This window comes from Balearica regulorum, chromosome 6 (assembly GCF_011004875.1).
Source record: "Balearica regulorum gibbericeps isolate bBalReg1 chromosome 6, bBalReg1.pri, whole genome shotgun sequence".
Taxonomy (NCBI): Eukaryota; Metazoa; Chordata; class Aves; order Gruiformes; family Gruidae; genus Balearica; species Balearica regulorum.
In genome coordinates, this window is record NC_046189.1 from 17817282 (window position 1) to 17834825 (window position 17544).

A 17544-nucleotide genomic window follows, 5' to 3' on the forward strand; every position below is an offset into this window, starting at 1 on the left:
TGCAGATCCAACAGCAATCACTGCATCACCAGAAATAGAAATTAAAAAGCATGTCACAGACGACTTTTGAAACTGCTTCTGTTCCTTAAACTCACAGATACTGCAAAACCACGTGGAGCTATTGAAGAGTCCTCCAAGGGTCAGTTGGCTAATTCTAATCCTCATGCTCTAACCTGGTTTGAGGCCTACTCCAATAAGCCCCAACTCACATTTCACAAGAAAGCAAAACCATTATTGTATTAATTAGAGACAGAAGCCACTGTAATTGTTAATTTTAAGCTCTGTCATGCAACGGTATTTATGGTGACTGGGCAGGGGACAGAGTGTGCAGCAACTGAAGAAAATACCTTGTAATTTTTTTTTAAAGATTATTTTGCACTGGATGTCACTCTGAATCATATACTACAAACTGACCATGGGTTTTGTATGTAGGCTACACTACCAGTCATAGGATGGACCGAGAGAAGCCTTCTCAGTGGACCACCATATATTTTACATTTAACTTCCTATAGCACTCTTGCACACCCACACAAATACAGGTTACAGTTAAGGAGAGTTATAGAAATAACTTTTTTTTTTTTCCAGTCAGAGAATGGGTTATTTTTGCCCATGTTTGTGTCACCCAAGAGCATTAAACCAGGCAGCAACTATGACCTGGCCATAGTTACTAAAAGTTACATGCCCCAAAAAGCATAGTTGTCAGGTGCAAGTGAACTTGGGAGGACAACTTGCATTTAGCTGACTGGAACAGGGGAAAAAGAAGATGGATTTTATGCATCAACAACCATTACAATGAAAGAGACCGAATTTGTATGGCTACAGAGCTAACCTTCCAGTACCAGGGGCACACCGATACTTTACATCCAGACTCAGAGGATGAGTACTCTATAGCTCCATTTCACATCATTCCCATTCTTCTGTTTTGTGCAAACACCTTCTGAAGAAAGCTTGTTTTCCAGAAACAGATTAAAACCAAGAAACACTGACTTCAAACACGAAAGAGACATCATCACTTCCCAGAGGGATGCATGTGTCATGCTCCCATAGGGGTTAGAGGGACATCAAGATGACTCAACACCAACTGCTAGTTTCAGATCTCAACAAGTTGTTTTATTTTGAAGCTTTTTTCCTTTTAACCAAGTATCATTTCCACCATCAGCCACCACCTTCTCACCCAGCTGACCTACTCCACTCTGAAAGAAACATTTGTCACTAAACTAACCATTCCAGCTTCCCATTTACAAGTTGAAAGTCCCTTTATCTGGTACTTTTGTTGCCATTTCTGTAGCTCTCCATCAGCGGTTTTGCCTTTCCAGTTTCCCCAGAAGATCAATCCTTACCAGGTGGCAACATGGCTAACCAGCACCCTAAATACAAAGGTGTAAAATAAAGTAAGTTGCCCACCACCACTAAAAGTTTTCCTAGTGTAGAAAAATAAATTAATTGAAGAAACTTTTATCTTGTGGTCATAACCTCAAAAATCAGAATCTGAGATGAGGAGCCACGGTCTATCTGGATTCGTTTCTCTCTCATTTCTCAAATCACAGTGCCATTACTTTCCAAACAAGATTGAATTTTATTTTCAAAGACAGGATAGGAAAAAACAGTTAAAAGTTGTTTTCCTGAACAAGACCTCAAGGGTATCAGGCAACCCTGAGTAGGTCAGGCATAAAAATGCTCATACAGTAGAAGAGGGGACAAGAGCCCATCTGCAGCCTCACTGCAGAAGCAGGTTGACCACACACAGGAGAGAGATGGTGAAGGCAGAGGTGAAATGGGAAGAGGAATCACCAGCTTGGAGCCGTTCCTGTAAGAAACTTCTCTTGACCCAAATCCTGTTTAACATCATCTCATCTATGCTGGGTTTTTCACAGGGGAATGGGGTGAGGTGGTTGCAAGAATAGAAAGACACCACTCTGTGTCACAGAATCTAGTCGTGTTTTATTAAGCAAGATGGGTGTGGCATTTCTGTTCCAGCTTGTCTGTTCTATGAGACACACAAATCAAGGTCCAGGTGACACTGCCACCAGAGGCCCTGGGGAACAGAATGCTCACAACAACTGCTTAGTGTGTCCAAGTCCTGGTCGGTGGCCTGGACCTCACACCAGGCTGTTACCCTCCAGCTCAGCCTTCCAAGTGCCAGAGGTATGTGCATGTCCCACGTCATGCTCCCTCATCTCCTGCACCTGGGGCTACTGCTTTAATTATTTATTGCTTTCTCATTAAACTGTCAGCATGAGCCATCAAAGGTCTCACCAATTCCACAGTCTGTATGTAAGGTCAGTTAGCAGTTGCCACTGAGGTTTCTGTAACTCTTTTGTCTCCCACCCCAAATGTGTTACAGGAAGTGTGAAGTTAGCAACAATTAGAGAAGAAATGTATTTTATTGTTTTCTCATTTTCCAGGATTAATCAGGTCAGCTAACGCTGGGCAGATGTAGCCACAGTCTCCTCTCTCTCTGAGCAGGTAGCCTTCACCCCATGGCACAAGTTTCATACGGCCTTTTTGTTGCGCAACCTGAGCTTATTCCATTTCTCAACACAAAACTTTTCAATTCATAATCTGAAAAAGGATATCACAGTCCAAGATAAGGTATCATGAAATTGCTCTATAGATCATTCTTATACAAATGTTACTTACGTTGGATTTATTTGTTTTTATAACAAAGCAATCCCAGATATATGTCCCCCTGTACTGATGTAAGGGATCTAATATTTTAATACCTTTGAATCCTTTACAAACATAATTCACTATCTTAATTGGAAACAATATATGCTATAGAAAAGCTTTGTACCAACAGAACAGCATTTGCATTAGAGAGTAGGACTACATTCAATACCACATACAGGTAAATTAATCCAGCCTTTTAGGTAAAGGATCCATAAATTCCTTAGCATTTCTGCTTGGACTAGAAATATGCAAATCAATAGGGATTAAGCATAGCTTTGGTGATTTTCACAATTTTCATGTGAAGTGAAAAGTACGGGTCTTTTATACAGTTTATAGGCTACATGCATTTCCATCTCTCAATTTCCACTGTGAAACAGGGAAAATAAAACTCTTGTTTTAGCAGAGCTAGGAATGCAAGCAGTCAGATCGCACTGTGAGAGATCATAACCAAGACTGGACTTCCTAACTGCTAAATTCTGGGTAGATTCAACTTGTCCACCTGATTCTCAGCATCCCCAAATAAGGAGGAAAAGACCCACTGGAGTGGGGGCCAGGCTTAAATTCCACAAATGTGAAATATTTGATTGAGGAACACAGAACCTTTAAGAGATGCCCAGGGACCACACTTGCTAGAAATACAGATACCATCCCCATGCAAGACGACAGCAAGAAAGCCAAGTTTCCCAGAAGGAAATATATTTTTTCTGGTAGAAAACTTAATCTTTGAATCAAATGCAACATGACACCTGCTACTTAAAGTTCTTTCGACTCTATGTTAAGCTCACAATCAACAAGAAATTTTTTTTCTTTACATCTCAAGTTAAAGTATCCACTATTTCCTTTAAGAGAAGTGCTCTCAACTAGTATTAGAATATATTCATCTTGAAGAAAAAGAAAAAAAAAGAAAGGAATTTATTTAACTTGGTTTCAAAATGCAGCTGTTCTCTCTGCTACAGCGAGGCATTTCTAAGGATCATTATAAACTCTCCTAATCTTTAGGACATTACAACTGCCATACATTCCAGACCCATCCTCTTACTCTTCTTCAATCTCCAACTTCCCCCTCCTTCCAAGCTTCACTTTTTAAAGTTATAAGTAACAAGTACTATGATGATACAATCTTTTTTGGTTTCTGAGTTGGTGATGGAGGGGGTCACATCGAAACCATTTAAGAAACCAGTCTGTAGCTTTCTCAGAAAGACAAGCTTGATATTCAGCACCTCCCTCCCTGCTGCTACCACCCATAACTGTATATAGCCCTCTGCACATACGGACACATTTTACTTGGAACCACCTCCTAACCTAGCTGGAAATTCTGTAGGATTAATACACATACTCCAGAAAAAATAATTCAGAGTTTCTAAGCACCATCTATTTTTCATTGTAAATGGAAAATAGTAGTGTCTGGGTTTCGCTTTTAATGCCAAACCAGTTAGAATTATAGAATAATTTAGGTTGGAAGCATACTCTGAATGTCACTTGGTCCAACCCCCCTTACAAAAAGAAAAAAACACACACACACAAAACCCCACTTCAACCCTTTTTTTTCCTCTTTCAACAGTTGTCTCTAGTATTTTGGTATTCTTCATTTTTTTCCTCCCTTAACATCTTAACGAGTCTATTCAACCCCTGAAAGACACGAGTTTGACTGTCCATACACGATCGCTCCCGTGGTCTTCCCTTATCTTCCACGTTTCACGTTTACCTGTGCTCCCTTTGAGTGGCTTAGCAGCTGTCAGCACCAAACGGTTCTTCTATCCTTTTTCAGCTCTTCTGAAAGGAATAACCCCAAAAGAGGGATATACTAGAAACACCATTCACCGGGATGTGTACAGTGGTGGCAGCATTTAAAGAAAACTTTTAACTGCCCTCATGTCTGTATTTTGACTTACAGGAAATAGCTGAAAACTGTAGGCTTGTATTTACAGCTCAGAAAACCTAGATACAGAGATAGTGAAATTAATTACAAATATACATAAATAGCACCATTCATAGCATGAATACTACTATAATTTCATATGCCTTAATATTTCATAATATTACAAATTCAGTTCCCAGTACCTAGCACCTCATAATGGAACTTCCTCCCCATCAGACTTCTTACAGCTGGAGAGTTTCCTTGTCTGTCACCAAAGCCATGCTTTCAATCTGTCAAAAACCCAACATCCCTCATATGCCCTGAGCATGTTTACTTTTATTTCTATATAGTACCTGTTGCTGCTTCCTTCAACATCTAGAACCTTGATATTGCAAATTCAACCAAAAAAAAAAAAAAAAAAAAAAAAAGAAAAGTAAGCATTTACTTTAGTATTCCACTGGGAAGGATTTTTTTTTTTTTAAATCTCATTAAAATCAGCTTAGGAAAGAAACACAAGCCTGAAGGAAATTCTTGGAGAAATTCCTTTTAGAAGTACAATTGCCCAGAGTAACATTTCCCATGAAAACTGTCTACAGAAGCTGCTGCTTTCTCCCATGCCAGCATAGTCAAAAGCTTCAAAACCAGCAAGCATTTAGTTACCAGGAAAAAAACCTGAAAAATAAAGCCTCCTGGTTTTTAATCAGCATGTACACCAGAAATCTCTGGGAACTGTTTGAATTGTTCAATGTTTTAAAAAAATATTAGAAAAGACAGGGGTAATGGACAGTTATTTTCTACCCTATATACAAGGCATACGGGTTAATTAAACCATTCAGACAGACTCACTGTATACACGCACACATTAAAAATAGACACACATATGCCCCTCCAGCAGTGAAGCACTGGCGGTTCCCTTCCTGTCTCCCACTGCAACACCAGCGTCAGGGACAGCAGGTTCTCCACAGTGGCACAGAAGGGCTGACCTGGAGGACTAATGTTCCCTAAGAAATACAACTCTCCCGAGACAAAGCCGCGTGGTACTAGAAACGAAGTTCTCAGGAAACTAAAGAAGTATACGCAAAATAAATCCCCAGAGAAAACCCATGCTGGTATCTCATGTATTTGACAAAACAAGAGCAAAAACATTCACTTCTGTCACAGTGAGAAATCCACTGTTACCTCAGAAGAAACGTGAGGCACCAAGGGGTAAACACACGTACAGATCCCACATACAGACACGTCCATGTGCCAAAGGACTGAAGGAAAACGAAGCAGTACTGTGAACACCCTCTGCCTTCATCTCCAGCATGGATTGAAGGAAGTAGTGCCAAAGGAGAGCAGCCCCCATCTCCAGCAGCACTTGCAATAGAGCAAGAGGTGGGGAACTCCCCTCTGAGGAAGTCACAAGGCTTTGGTTAGCCATGGTGGCTTCGTAGTAAGGTCTGAATGGCTGCTCCGTTAACATTTGTGAGCAAAGTTATGGTTTTGATGGTTGCATAAAAAACATATCCAAACATATAAAGAGAGAGAGCGAGTGCAGCCCTTCGATACCAGCACTTGAAAAAAATCTCCCTTGTTTCTACAACTAGATGAACCAATGTTTTGTTATTCCTGGGTGGAACTGAAGCAAAACAAAGACTAGAAAAGCCGCAATAGAAACTTGGAGCAGCACAGAGATTTATGAATAAACCGCCAGAACGGGCTAAGAACAAAAAAGGGCCAGCAATCAGAAAGACTGCTAACAATACACCTAACAATACAGCTCGCAAGCACCGCGGAGGATCCGGGAGTGTAATAGCAAACTAATAGGACGTGGAAGAAGCGAGCTTGAGGAACTACAGTACAACAAAAGGTTCCTCTTTCAGCCCTCAGTAGCAAGGGAAAATATTTAGAGGGTCTTCAGTCACAAATCCTACAATTTTTTTTTCCAGATACACATCCTACCATTTACTTGTACAGAAGTAGTAGTTTAAATATAAACCTCTTTAGGGTATTTTAAACACTAAATGTTGTGCATATCTCTGTTAATTTATCTAACATGGAAAGAAAAGAGAAAGCAGTCCTCTTGTATAGTTTTTAAACAAAAGTAAGAGAAAACTCTTTATTATGTACACATCAAAATAAATGTTTTATTAAACATATAAGACATTGAGATGCATACCAACCACATCTGCTTAACCTCTAAAGGTCAAGGTCATGTCATTTATACCAAGATAAAAAAAGTCTAATTATACTATCTACAGCTATAGGGACAGAGGATGGTTATTAGAAAAGAATTATTATAAACCAAACACAATTATATTATACAGAAACCATGAGATATTTGATGAGATTTTAATCTTTGAGCTGGTATAATTCTGCAAGTTAATCATCTGGAGAACAGAAAATCTGTTAGGAATGCAATTAAATGTACTAGTTCCATTAAAATCGAGCTGATACAGTTAATTGTAGTCTTAAAATAGCTATTTCCTCACACCTTCACTAAGGAATTTTTTTTCATCTACTGAGTAAGAGTCTATTTAAGGAAGACTTTTCGCTTAAACTCTCTAATAAGATTTGTGAATACTTTTGTTCTGTCACATTACCCCATACAAGTTGCACTGCAGTTTGCTGTTCGACCTTGGATTCCTAATTCACTCCGAGAAGTACAGCAAGGTCTTTTGTTTCAGTTACTAATATTCCATAGGATCTGCATTGCTGAAGCTTTGGGGAAGAATATCAACCATGTAGCCTTGCAGCATGCTAAAGCAGTTATAAAATAAAATGACATGATGGGCCAATGGCAAAACCCACATCAGATGGTCATTTTAAGCATCAGCACTTGTGGGAAGCAGATAATTTCCAAACAACTGCTTTAATGAATCCATACGTATTCAAAGTACTTGCAAGGGTTTTGCAGCATTGCTAGCAAATTGGGAATACAGGCCGCTCCTTCTTTTTTTTTTTTTTTTTTTTTTTTTTTGAGGCAGACAGAGAATAAAAGAAAAAGGTACCGTAAGAGTGTATCAACTTAAGGATAGCTGATCCATAGTTCATTCTCACAGACCAGGCAGTTTATTGAGGCATTTTAAATTGCTCTGCATGGGAGGGGGGGGAAAATGCGACTTCGGGGAGCGACAATTAAGCCGCCGGGCCGGGGCTGACACCAGCGCATCTCGCTGCGCGGATGCAGTTACGTAACCCCGTGCCCCCCCCGGTCCGGATGCTCCGGCTTCGCCCCGGGGCCGGCCGCAGCAGCCGCTGCCGGACCAGGCCACAGCCAGCCCCCGCACCGGGCCCGCCGCCACCGCGCCCCGGTCCGCTCCCGCTTCCCACGGCGGCACCGCCGCGCCCCGCCGCCCACCCCGGCACCCGGCCGCGCTGCCCCCCCCCCCCGCGGGGCCCGGCGCCGCCGAGACCCGGCTCCGCCGCGCGGCGCGACCCGACCCGCCGCTCCGCTCCGCGGCACGGCACGGCACGGCACGGCCCGCCCCGCCGCTCCGGCTCCGGGCCCGGTGCGGGGCCGCCGGCCCCCGCGCCCCGCCCGTGCGCGCCCCCAGCGCCGCCGCTCAGCGCCCACCTCCTCGCCGGGATCCGCGGCGCATCCCCGCTGCGGCGCGGGCGGCTGCGCCCCGCCGCTCCCCGCTCCCGCCCGCCGCAGCTCCCCGCCCGTCTGACGGAGGGAGGGAGGGAGGGGGCGGGCAACCGCGCCGCCGCCGCAGCCCCGCCGCGCCGCCTCCCGCCCCCGCCCGCCGGCCAAGGTGCCCTCCGCGCCGGCCGGCACCCACCTGCGGCGGGCGGCCGCTGCCGGCGGGGGCAGCCCCGTACCTGCCCCCGCCACGCCGGCGGCAGCGGGCCGGGCCCGGTGACAGGTACCGCGGGGCTGGGCTGGGCTGGGCTTGGGCTGAGCGGAGGGGGCCGGCGGCACCGGGATGCTCCTGCGGCCCTCTGAGCGCAGCGGCGGGGCGGCGCCGGGGCACGGCACCTCGCTGGCCGCTCCCGCAGCCGGCCCCGGTTCGCGAAGCAAAGCCCGGAGTCAAGCTGATGCCGGCGTGTCGGAGAAACGGGGACCGAGTACCGGGCTTCGGTCATGAGATCAGGTCTAAAATTAAACAGGAAAGCACGTGGCAACACCGGGGATGCGCTCAAGCCAGAGGGACCTCCGTGCCACGGTGGGAGGGTGGTGTCAGACAAAGGGATGCTGTTGAGACAACCGGGCGTAGGTACAGAGCAGGGCTGTCAGCAGCCGCGGTAAGGGCCTTTCCCTTCACTGGCTTGGTAACGCAAGCACGATACCCAGCGTTGCACCGTCACCGTGCCCGCAGCTTTCATTGCCTTAGCTGATTTGGTCTTTGTCATCCGATAATGGGAGGTTGTGGAAAAAAACACATTATGTACTCTTGAACGCTGCCAGAGAAATTACTCCCTTAGTTTATATTAGCTTTCTTTTTTCTTTTTTCTTTTTTTTTTACTGTAGATTGTCCATCACAGCTTTCACGACCTCCTTGATGGCTTAGGCACACCTTTGGAAATGGGAAGCCGGACTGTCTTGCGTAGAGAAGCCACTGAGTGGCACAGCTCACCCTGCTGTGGAGGAGACAGGTTGCAGACTCACCTATCTGGTTAATGACTTGCCTCTGGCACCCTGGTCCTTCTGCTAGAGCCTGGTCACTCCCTGTCCCCAGGGCTGGAGCACTGTCCTGTCCTCTGGGGATGGCTCTGAGGCCTCTCCTAGCAAACTGGGCTCCTCCTGGCTGTCCTATTGTAATCCTCCAGCTTAGCCCTGCTGGCTGGTTCGTGGTAACAAGATGGGGAATATATTTTGTTGCCCAAGAAAATCAGTTGAAATCCCTGGAGAACTAGATGTCACTGCCAGCAAATTTCAATAAGAGAAAAGGGGGAAATGGCAAATTCCTTGGGAAAAGTAGAGAGATGTACACGTTTCTAGAAATCTAATTATTGAACCTATGTTATTCATCAAGCAAAGAAGCTGGTTTATGTTTTCCCCATTTCTCAAACTAGCAGTTCCAGATTTGGCAGCATCATTGTGCAGCAAAGCATCATTTTGCAGACCCTGGCATACAAAAAGCCACGGCTGTTTTCCTGTCGAATCAGAGACCTCCAGGGAAGGTTCCCATGACACAGTATTTTTGATGTAACTTCTAGGATAAGCTTCTCAGAAAAATATGCTCTAGTCTCTCAGCTGCACCTTGCAAGTTTCATTCTGAATGTGGTTGAATAAAGTTAGGGAATTCATTAAGTATCACAATTCTTTATTTTCTGTGCTCAGTTTCCAAGAGTTGAAGCAGCAAAAAAATTATGTGGGATTTCAGGAGGTGTCGGAGTAAGTTTTCCTGTAAAATCCACAGAAAGATTCAGTAACAAGCAATATACATTATGGGGAGCTTAATAATATCAGGAATGTAGTCACTTATTTTTCTCCTAAAAGAAATAAGTAACAGGCCAAGGAAATAAAGGACACAACGCTTAATCATGTCTTAAAGACACCATTCAATAACACCATTATTCATTTCAGTCAAGAGGCCACTCAACATCTGCGCCCTGAAAAAGCAAACCTTGCACAGAAAGAAATTACAGAAAACTGTGTTGTTAATTAGCTGGCTTGTTTCTGAACAATTGTTCTTATTCTTTAATATTCTCTAAAAATCTTGATACCAAATTCTTAATGGCTATTCTACAGAGTTTGGGTGGGGGTTTTTTACTAATTTGCTTATACTTAAACCAAAGAGAAACAAATGTGTAGAAAGTCAGTTTAAATATTTTGGTTATACAATTATGTTACATAGATGGTGGATGACAAAATGCTGGTAAAGTGTATGCACACAGATACCCTCCTCATCTTTCAAGGGCTTATCTACACAAAGCTTTAGTCCTGAAATAAGCCATCGTTTGGGTGGATTCATATGGACATTTCTTGCATAACTGTAGAAGATTATAACCATATCACTTCAGAAACACTGGCAAAAAACATTGATATAAGTTGAGCCTATGTAGTCTTATGTAAAGTGTTTGAAAATCAGTGTGGTTGTTACCCAATGACATGAGAATTTTTTTCACTAATTTTTACTCATAATTTACACTGCCAGGAGCAAAGGTTTGAAGATCTTGATGAAATGTTAAAGTAAGAACGTAAACACAGGCAAGGAGCTATATTCTATTTCGTCCATCAAGAACTTGACCTGTTCCTCCCAAGTTTAGGCTTATTAACAATTGGGAGCATTGTTCTTCAAAAGAAGGCTGTAAAACAGAGTTTGATTCTCCATGCAAAGATAAAAGCTCCACAGGTTAAATCATGGAATTCTTTCCACAATTCTTGGCAAGACACAAATGCCTTTAAAATGTCCTATTCTTTAATTCAGGCAACAGGGAAGTTTACTAAATATAATATGAAAGGTTTGCTTACCATACACTGATGATAAGCAGATCTATGGGCACTGAAAATATTTACTTACAGAATCTTAAGAAAATATTTTTATTTTCACCTGTAGTAGCAATATTGTTGTTTCTTTGCTGTCATTTATTGTTAGGGTTCGTGTGTGTTTGGCAACACGGTACCCTTAGGCAAGGCACAGGTAGCAGACACATGTTTTTATTAAAGATTTTTGCGAAGTACACCTTGTCTTTTTTGCAAATTAATTTGAATTATGCAAAACTGTGAGAGTACAGCAGTAGTAACCAGTGAACTGGAAATGCTTTGAAGAATGAGCATGAGGTAGAGCACCAAAGAGCATTAAAGAGCATCTGATAATAAACCAAATGAGGCAGAGGGAGAATTCAGGAGGCAGGAGGAGGCTCAGAGCAGGCACGTGCTGCAGGGGCAGCAAAAGGCAAGTGCCAGCGAGATGGAAACTGGATGTGCCCTAGAGTACGGGAGTGCCAGAAGACTGAAGAGCCGTCCCCAAGAATCGAAAGCACAGCTGCCATCAGGACTGACATCAGGTAACTCCATTCTGAGTAGGAAACCAGATCAACCTCTTCTTTCTTTTGCAGAGACAGACCACCCAACACAACGTTATTTGCTTCCTTCTTTGAGTCCTCCATAGGGCTGAATTACTTAGAGCACTTCTGGCTGAGCACTGTTGCACATAAATAGCCTAGAAGTACTCATGTGAGGACCCAGGATCTTCACAGTTTCCTGATGATGCAAAATTACTTATGGAAAGAAAACGAAAGCTGATTCTCAACAGTTGTAGAAGGATCTGACAATAGTGAGTGATAGGGCAATGAGATGGTGGCTGAAAGTCTGTGTCAATAACTGCAAACTAATGTAAACAGTAGTGAAAATAGCCCTAACTAAACATACATAATAATGGACTCTAAATAAGCCTATATCATTTGGAGTCGTTGTGAGTAGTTTTCTGCAAACATTAGCTTGCTACTCAGCAGTAGTCCAAAAGGCAAACAATGTTAGAAATTACTCCAAAAGCAGCCAAGAACAAAGCAGAAGAGCTCATTACATCCCTATGTAAATCTCTTGTGCACTTCAGTGCTGTGTACAGTTCTGATTCCTTCATATAAAAATGTGGAACTAGAAAATGCATGTAGGTGGCTAAAAGAATATATGCAGAGGGATGGGAATACATTTGTGTGAGGAGATAATTTGTAGCTGGAGAACAGACTGAGGAAGGATTGTCTTCCAATCTATAAAATCCCAAATGGTACATAGGAGGCCAACAGGAAACGATCACGCGCTACTTGCCATCACACAAGACTTCAGGGGACTCAGTAAGTGATCAGACAGCAGGTTTGAAACAACAACTGGGAAGAACTTTTCCATACAAAGTGTTATTAAATCAGATGGCTTGCTGCTATACAACACTATGGAGCTGAAGAGACAGATGTTTTTAAGCAGGGATTATGTGAAAGAAGGAAGGATACCTGTAGCTATTAAGGACAATAATTCCCTTTGCAGTTCCTGCTTAAAAGGTGCCTGCCTGTTGCCTGCTGAAAGTTGCCCAAGAAAGGACACGCTTTATCTGCCCTGTTTCAACGCTCTCTCCAGGTATCAGTTTCCAGCCACCGCAGAGAACAGGACAGCAGATTAAATGGACCTTTCCACTGGTCCTGTACAGGCATTCAGATGGTTGATTCTTTTCTTTCTGCTCAGTTAGGTGAGAGAAACACAGGACAAGCAGCATCTCTAGGTATGAAAGCATACTCCTGCCTTTCCCCATCTTCCCTGGAAGTTAAATCAGACTCCTAGTTCTTGATCTTCCTCTTTTGGGTGTTTTTCCATTCCCCTGAAGAAAACCTGGAAACACTGTTTTTCTCCTCTCAGCATTTTGCTCTTTAGTTTCAGTAGTGACGATCCATATGCACTGGTCTATTCATTTCAGCACCATTTTCTGCTCTCCTTTATACAAGATTGCGGCAGTACATAGCAAGAGAAATCGTGAAGCGTAACAACGTATCATATGCATAGAATATACCAAAAATACTTTCCATATTCATAGATCATCACAGGAGTAGAATCTAAACCATTCTTGGACATCCTGGAAGAGAAAGGGATAGTGATTTCGTCTCATTGAAGAAACTGGAAAGGGAAGTAGAAACATCCAGATATGCTTTAAAACTCAAATTACAGGTAAATATCTTACACAGATGACCACAATTTATAAGAGCTGTACTAAGAATAACCCTATTAAATACAAGAAACTAGAAATCCGAAAAGCAAATCTGAAATGCAGTTTGGCAGAACTCCAAGAATCCCTGAAGACAAACATATGATAAATCAGCTGGAGTGGTTAAATCTCGTATAAACAAAATCTGTATGGTTGATCCTCTGTGTAGCTAGCTATCTCCACTCAAAGATAAGGAGAAGAGTTTGTTTCATACTTGATTTCAGCAATGGATAGTAGTCCCATGGCCTCATCTTCAGCAGAATGCATATGATTTCTTCACCGTGTAGACTGCAAAACCAAAGCAGTATAAACGCTTTAAGCCATGCTTTTTAAACAACAACAAGAAGAAATAAATCTCTGGTTGGAAGTGTTGTTACTACAGCCATTATAACCCTGCTGATTACTACCAGCACTCTAGTTTCTGTTCTAGTCTGAGTTCTTTAAAACTTCAAGATTTAAAAGACTTTTCTCTCAATACCTTCCCTACAATAACTTTAAAAAGGTTACAGTTTTAAAAAGTGGTACAGTTTCCTCTGCACCTCTGAGAACTATCTAATTTACTTTTGCAAAGAAACAACAGAGATTACCCAGTTTCAAACAGTTTCAGATGGCCTCCAGGAGAAAATTCCAAGAACGTTGTTATATACGGGCATTGAGGCCATCTTTGTACCCTCGTCCTTTCAACAGGTACAGGAAAAACCTACTGTCATACGTGTGTGTGGATAACCTGTGTCCAAAATTGTGGCAATAATTTTAAGTAGCTGAGCTGGTTTGTTGTCATGAAGAAGGAAGGCGGCAAATTTTAGTCTCCCCCAGCATTATTATAATAGAAGTGAACTCTGAATAGAAGTGAATTCTGTGGAATTGATTAAAAGTTAAAAACTTCTGTGGGTCAAGACATGCAGTGCATGTTTTCACATGCCGTTGCCTTTGATTTTGTTTTGCTGATTAAATATAACTTCACTCCTGCTATCCTTAGATGTAACAGACACATTAGGAGGGGGATTTAGTGTGCCTGGGATTAGGGTAATTGAAGTTCTCATATTTAATATAACTTTCAGCAATCTTACAATTTTGATTGTGAAGTTGCTTATAATTTCAATTTCAGAAAATATTTCCAGCATATATTTGCATTTCCAATAGAGTTATTCAGGTATGTCCAGACATCTGAATACACGCTGTTAACATTGTCCTGTATTTCTTAAAATGACATCAGAAAAACTTGCTCATTAGCACTTTCCATAGACAGAACTCAGTCAGAAGAGCTGGAAGAATTCCCAGGGTATCTCCTGTACTCCCATGCTGATGATTTGTAAACACTTTCTCTAAATATAGAGTCCGGTCTGGTCAGCAGTTAACTCTTCAGTGTGAGGAAGGTCCTGCAGATATTGCACGTCAACATTATATTTGAACACTTCACACTTCACGTTGGGTGAAGCCCCACAGAGTTTGCAGACTTTCAAGAAAAATTCATAATAAGAGGATTAAGGTTTGGGAGCAGGCAGATGCATATTGCTAAAGTAGATGAAATAAAAGGCTTATATCAGTATTTAATTAACCTGACAGTGCCATGTATAGTTCAAAACAACAGCCCCACCATCTATGAGATACATGGATTGTGCACTACTGAAGTGTTACTTTCAAGCTGTGATTTACGATGTTTACAAAGCACCAAGGCCATAAAGGCCATCATCCCTCCAAGCAGCTCCTCCTTAGAGCTTCCTTTAACGCATTAATAATCAGGGCGAGCAGCTGAACCGTGTTTTGTGTTACGTTCAGCTGCACACTTCCCTTCGCTCTCGCACCCAGCAGTCGCCTGATGCAGAGCTGCCTCCTTTTGTCTCCACAGCTTCAGCGACCAGAGCTGTCTGAAGCGTCTGGAACCACCCGGAGTTTTTCGAGTGCAATACAGCACCAGGCTGGCTGCAGGAGGCCTGATCCTGCCTGTAACCCAAGCTTCTGCTGCTGTGCCTGTCCCTGCCAAAAGCAGAGGCTGCGGATGAGTGACCCGAGGCCAATTCGTGCTGCAAGTTGTTCAGTCAAGTCAAGCTGCAGTTGGGGGTGGGCTCTGAGTGCAAGGAGGAGGAACAGAACCACCACACAGCGGAGGGGTGAAGGAGGAATGACCCAGCAAGGTAAAGGAGCTCAACAGAACGCACGCATTTTTAAATAGCAGCTATTGCTTTAAAAGTAATCCTGGTGCCATAATATTAGTTATGTGCATATGAAACGTGCACGGTGCCTGACAATCAGTGTATTTCAAAACCAAGGAGAAATAAGACACAAAATAGTGAAGTTACTACAGACTGATGTAGGGGCTTCTGTGGTACATTGGTGATAGACATCCATCCAAGAGACTCCAAATCCCTACACCCAACCTAATCTTAAAGCATTTGGCTTCCAGAGCACCACTGTGCACTCCATCTTTTCCATCTGAAGATGTGAAACATTTGGATTATCCTGCTTTTCCCAATATCTGAATTGACTTTCCCTCAGGAAACTCCTCTATGCCTTACCTCTTATTAGACGGTTTCCTATTCAGTTGTCTCAAAATCACAACTCCTTTTTTATCACATTCCTTATTTTTCCTTTGTTTTGTCCCTCTTTCCTCTGGTTCTCTTCCTACTTATCTCACTCAATCTTTTACAAAGAAATTGCAAAAATGCCAAGAAATGGTATAAAAAGGTGTTCCATATGTGGTGTTTGTCTCAGAAAATTTTCACACTGGGCATGATAATTTTAAAACTATTTGGCTAACCCTGCCTTTGCAAAAGTATGAAAAGCCTCTGGAACAGCAAGAAAAAGAATCGGAAACAGACATTTGAGACTTGTGCAAGCAAAAATACATCATTTGTAGTTCGAAACTAAGAGGCTATGAAGAAATTAATGGTTTAAAAAATAATTCAGAGAAAAGATGCAAGTTAAACTAGGATTCTGTCTTAATTGCTTTAACTATTATTAAATAATAATTATTAAATTGTTTTAAAGTATTTTAAATTATGTGTTTGGAATAGATACACTTAGAGATAATTCTCGGGGGGGGGGGGGGGGGGGGGGCGGAACATGACCCAAAACCAAAACCCACAACCTTTTGGTTAAGAAATCCAGTACATAAATTGATTACCTTAGAAGCGGGTTAAGATTTCCAAAAGCCGTATCCATTTGGAGTTGCAGCCTCTACCCGCACATCCAGGAGACCAGTGACCTCTGCTGGAACAGGGCGGGTGGCCTCGCAGCGCTGCAGGCCCCGGCATCGCCCTTGGTGCCTTTACTCTGATGATGTTAAGCGAACTCGGCATCGTTGACCCTCCTTCTTTCAGTTACAGGGTTTTTTTCCTCCAGTTTATTTTGGAGAAAATTTACCAGTACAACTGCAGTACAAATCTGACGTTCTGCGAAAAACTTGAGCAGAATCTTTGACAAACTTTTAAGTGAATGTTTAACAAATAGAGATAGAAAGTTTAGCAAAATGGTACGGTGAGAATATAAATGAGTAGTTTTCCTGAACTGGAGCTGTGCACGTAATTGCATGTTGTTTTCACCTTCAACAGCTTCCACTTACATGTGATTCTTCCTTCTTATGCCTCTCACTGCTACAGTAATTGAAAGAGCGGAGGTGCCTGGCATTGCAGACATGAGATGGTATCTCTGGAGAGAGAATAGAGATAACACGACTGAGTACCCTGCGTCAGAAAACGGACGATTAACAGGAAGAAAGAGGAAGGATGCGAAGGAAATCCATTTCCACTGCACAGTGCAAACCTGGGCTCTGCCCCCACCTGAAGTACCACCACAGGAAAAGGTCTCAAGTAGGAGTCCCAAGACCAGCGAAGGGAACAGATGGCAATCACTGACTCACAGATCCCACTGGAATGCGCAGCCCTCTTGATAACGGCCTTTTTTCATTTAATGATCAGAAATACCCTAATGTAGACATTCAGGCAACATAAGTAAATTAGTACTTTTCTCCAGTTACACAAACAACAGGCTCCTCTGCTGACCAAGTGGTTATGACTCAATAAACAGATAAAATAATTTCTACTCAACATCATTTAGCATAATGTATGAAACCCGTATTATCCCATTTTCGAAAGGTATAAAAGCCCCATTCAATGCCCATGGAAACTATGGCTGACGAACACAGCTGAAATCCAAGTCACAGATAAGCATACTAAATTCTACTTACCAATATTAAAGCACTATTACTGCAAAACAACAAACAAAAAACCCTATACAGTTTTAGCCAATTTACTAACCACCAGCAAAAGGAATATACGTGAGGCAGTTTTTTCCAGTACAGGAACCTAATGCTCAATCTCACAGCAGAGTTTTTTCTTACCAGTGAAATGACCTAGAAAAGCAGCATGCCATCTACTTATCAGTAGTGCTATATCA

At 42.6% G+C, this 17544-nt stretch overlaps 1 protein-coding gene and 1 long non-coding RNA gene across 4 annotated transcripts in view; one reads left to right on the forward strand and one right to left on the reverse strand.

The window, feature by feature from the left end:
* Positions 1-8171, reverse strand: part of OSBPL6 (oxysterol binding protein like 6) — a 96972-nt gene extending 88801 nt beyond the window's left edge. For all 3 annotated transcript variants that reach the window (XM_075756550.1, XM_075756553.1, XM_075756549.1), the window contains exon 1: positions 8088-8171. The gene's annotated coding sequence lies outside the window, so the exon portion shown is untranslated. The remainder of the gene's footprint in view (positions 1-8087) is intronic.
* Positions 8172-8249: 78 nt separating this feature from the next.
* On the forward strand, positions 8250-16866 carry LOC142602347 (uncharacterized). Its single transcript, XR_012836069.1, has 3 exons — positions 8250-8379; positions 14999-15284; positions 16749-16866. It is a non-coding gene; the product is annotated as an uncharacterized LOC142602347 (long non-coding RNA).
* The last annotated feature ends 678 nt before the right edge of the window (positions 16867-17544 follow it).